At 42.2% G+C, this 4,462-nt stretch overlaps 1 pseudogene; it reads left to right on the top strand.

Annotated features, from left to right (window-relative positions):
• The first annotated feature begins 3,991 nt into the window (after positions 1 to 3,991).
• The window catches only part of LOC112486344 (uncharacterized), a 1,942-nt pseudogene continuing 1,471 nt past the window's right edge, over positions 3,992 to 4,462 (top strand).

Here is a 4,462-nt window from a genome sequence, read left to right as displayed (position 1 = left end):
ATGAGCCATCAACTGTGTTGTTAAAAATAGCCCTGGTCTCCTACGGGGATGTTTGATATTGGTATCTTTCTCAAGGCTGTCTTGATTATCGTTTGAGTATGTGTTTGTGCATGTGCATCATGCACACACAGAAAATGTGTAGAAAATCACATCATATCTTGTATTATTTTGTATCTGTTCAGTTATTCCCTGCCTGTTTCACTTTATTACCTTTTATCCCACTTTAATGTTGCCGCTCTGGCAGACGTTCACATAAAAATGCACATGAAACTAACACGCATCGTCTCAAACATTAAACGTCAATTGTGCAGCACTGTGCACAAATAATGTTGGATGTGGAGGCAGAAAGAAGATGTCTACAGTAGTTTGTGCCTTGAACTCTCTGTTAAAGCTAAGATATGATATAATACAGTGGTTCCCAACCTTTTTTTGGCATGTGACCTCATTTTTACATCACAAATTTCTGGCAACCCCAGAGACATTTGGTTTCCTTCTAGAATTAATTTCCGATCATGTTTGCTATGCTAAAAAAAATAATACTTAAAAAACTATTTTAAACAGTAATTTCTTTTTGTCAATTACTACACATTTCAGGTGACCCTATTTGAATTCCAGACGACCCCAAGGTTTAAAAACACTGATCTAATATAATACATTATACTATATAATCAAAAGTTAAAGCCCTAATAATATTTTTATTATTGTAAACAACCATAACTTAGATAATGAAAATGGAAAAAAAGAAATACTGTATACTTGTTGATATTTCTGTGATTTGAGTTAGAGGTGAAGATTCAACAACCTTGTGATTTGAATTGTCAATTCATAACGATGAAAAACTCGCCGAGGAAAAATTTCAGGATTTCGCACTAGCTGAAAACTACAAACAGTGCCTGGATTTGGAGTTTGAAAGTGGAGCAGTACGAGCGTTTTTGTTTTTCCCTCGCTCTTTGACCATAGACTGTTGATATGGTTTCCCTTCCTCACTTCCGCCAGCCGTTGAGGGAGCCGGTATAAAAACGGTAGTCCGCCCACCGGGTGTTCCTCTGGGCTCCCATCTTCACCCGTGTTACTTCTGGGTCAGAGGTTGTGTATCCGACAGGTATGGCCGCCCGCTGCTTCACCTTGCTCGTCGTTTTGTTTGTTCCTATACTTAAGGCATTTTTCTGAGGCCGTCGGCGGCTTCACGGCTTCCAAGATACACGCTGTGCAGGACGATTGTTCGCCATACACCGTGGTCAGGGCATAAGCACTTCTTTTTTTTTAATTGGGGACTGATCCCACTTATGCTGAGTGAACAAGTGTGTGAATGTGTGATTGTGATAGTGTGTCTAGGTTGACCCTGGTTTTTGTTTATGTAATTCTATTTTGTTAATTCAGAGTTGTTTTGTAAATTGTTTGAGTTTTCTTTTATTTTGGGCAGTTGTCATTTTGTTTAAGCCTGTAATTTGCTCAAGTTTTGGGTACTTTTTTTGTGTGTGTGTGCGCAACCCCACTAATGTGGTATTCTTTTTCCTCTTCAATTGCTGTAGACCAGTGGTGGCGGTGCTGGTGACCTGGTAGTGGTGTCCTCCTGTCGTATCTTGCTGTGTCCCTGGGAGTGGGTTTCTTCACTGAGGGTGTCTGCCACGTGTACCTGGTGATTTAAGTTATTTTTGCCTTATTTTGGTGGATCCTGCCCCTGCACTAGCCCTTGCCCATCCACTTCGGCCTCAGCCCTGATTAGGTTTCTCTTATTTGTGTGAATGAGTTTTATGGAGTATACGTTTTAAAAACAAATGTTGAATAAAATTTGTATTTTCAAACTTTGAACCACGTCTCTTGCCCTCCAGTAACCACGACCCTTTGTGCCTTGTGTTTGAGCAATTCCCTGGGTGAAATTCCCAGGGTGGTGTTGTCGAGCTTTTCCCTTCTTAATAATAGTCATGTAACTTTTCAACCCCCTTCACCACAAAAGCATTCCCGAGAACGCTGCTTTCCATCCCACATCCATGTTTATTGACGCGAGTGCAATTGCAAAAGTGAAAAGGCGTCTCGAGCGTGAGAGGGAGGGGAGAGGATACGGAAGTCAACTCAAGAAGTGAGGCCATCCCATCAACATTGAGCAGTACGATTCCGAGTCCGACAAATAAACTTAGACCCAGGTCAGGCCTGCCTATCGTGAGCTCTGGCTCCGTCCTTCCAGCCATGTGCATAATATGCAAGAGGACAAATACATCGTAATGCAGATCTTACAGGAGTGGGCAAAAACCTCAGCTTGTACATAACACATAGGGATCGGTGTCACTGTGTGACTGTAATGGAGGGTGTACAATCATGCTGCTGAAGACCTGCAGTTTGACCATGAATAATGTGACACAAGGGTGTTTTTGCATGCACAGCATGCTGCACAGGAGCACACAACTGTCATCATTAAGAGCCCTGACACTGATGTGTCATTGCTGTAAGTCTGCAGACAAATTTACCTATGAAATAAAATGTATATTATTATTATCATACCATGCAGATTATATTTTTTCACAGGGAGGGGCAACAGGACACGCATCATTGACGTTACCAAGGTGTCATCAGCTCTTGGAACCAGTGTGTGTTCAGCCTTGATTATCATACATACTGTACATTCTCTGGGTGTAACATCACAAGTGCCTTTTATGGTAAATGCAAAAGAAAGACATTTTCTGTAGCATGTGAGAAAACTTAAGAGTACCTCAAGGTCTCTGGAAAAAGAAAAAATCTGGGTGCTAACTTTAACTTGGACCACTCCACATGTACACTACTTTGCAAATATGTATTCCACCTGTATGATCAGCCAGCTGCTGAAAATGTCAATGAGGCTAGGTGCAAGATTTTCTGCATGGCATCATCAGCCTTGCCAGAATTGTCTATTCCCCTACAAGTGATGCCCTCCATCAGCACTGCAAAAATGCAAATTATCCGGCTGCAGTCATGAGGTCCTGTGTCAAACAAAATATAGGTGCTCCATCACCTGCTGGATACAGTTGGCACCTAGAAGATGGAAACCAACATGTCACATGGATGACAAGAAATCCGGTCCCTGACAGTGTTTTGCATTTCATACACTGCAGCTGCAAGGAGAGTGAGAGAGTGAGACAGGTATATGTTTTTGTGTCTCTGCAGGACTCTGTTGTACAGACCTGTGTAGGTGTTGCAATTGCACAAACAGAAAGGAACTCAAGGAGGAGGATGACGACTGCCCTGACACTGACAGTGAAGACTAACATGCCATGTGTAGCCTATTGCCTCAGAGTTGTATTGCAGTGGTTGCATTGTTAACATTACCATTCATTTTCTTATGCTGTTTTGTATTGTTTTATATATTGTACATATGTATATATGTTTTAATAAAGATTTTTTTATGATTGATCAGTGTTTTATGATTGATTAGTTACGAGTGAATAAATGAAAGAATGAATAAACAAATGGTCCTTGTCATTGATTACTTCCTTTTATTGATCAAAATGACTTCACATAGAAAGATAACCTTATCGTCTATTTGCCTCATTGTTCTTCGTGTAGGCGGCTATGTATAAAGCACTGTTTAGAATCCATTTGGCCCACTTTAGAAGACATTTGGGAGAATTCCTCTCTATCGGTAAAGCTAAGTAAAACCATGGAGGCAGCCGTGTTGCTGGAGTGTTGACATCAGTGGAGTGTTGACATCAATAAGCTACTTGATTGGTCGAGCACGATGACGTGTCGTGCCGTGCCACCGCTCGCGAACCAAAATCTTGTTACACCCTGAAGAAACTAGTTTGGTATAAAATGCCTCGCCATGAAAAATGAGAAGGATTTTTTGCGACGCACTTTTTGCTGTAAGTTTAACGTAACACGTAAGATCCCAGACTTTGGAGCGAGAGTTCAACTTATGGCCTAACAATACTGCTCCTGATAATTGGAAACTTTTATTATCAAGTGTAAACGCTTCTATTCTCCCTGTGAGTTCGCTTTATTCATTCTGGTTAGTGTTTACATGCCGCCGCAGACCGGCTTGCAGGAAGCCCAGCAGGCGCTCAGGAACACAGGAACCTACCTGTACACCAGGATCCTGTTTGTGGATTTTAGATCAGCCTTCAACACCACCATTCCAGCTATCCTACAGAGTAAACTACTCCAGCTCAGTGTACCTGACCCCACCTGTAGGTGGATCACTGATTTCCTGACTGACAGGAGTCAGCATGTGAGGATGGGGAAGCACACCTCAGACTCCCGGACCATCAGCACTGGCTCTGCAGTTTTTCTGAAACTGTGTCCCTGTTCTCTCATCTTACCTCTGTTGGTGGTTGGAATGGTGTCTGCCTGTGACTGTAGGGTTCTGATGACTCCTAATTTGTGCTCCAGTGTGTGGTGTGAGTCAAAACGGAGATACTGGTCTGTGTGGGTTGGTTTCCTGTACACCTCTATGTTGAGTTGTCTGTCCTCTGTGATGTGAACCGTACAGTCA

This window comes from Cynoglossus semilaevis, chromosome W (assembly GCF_000523025.1).
Source record: "Cynoglossus semilaevis isolate Cse_v1.0 chromosome W, Cse_v1.0, whole genome shotgun sequence".
In the NCBI taxonomy this organism is placed as follows: domain Eukaryota; kingdom Metazoa; phylum Chordata; class Actinopteri; order Pleuronectiformes; family Cynoglossidae; genus Cynoglossus; species Cynoglossus semilaevis.
The sequence above is the reverse complement of the archived record's forward strand: the minus strand, read 5'-3'. Positions and strand labels throughout refer to the sequence as shown.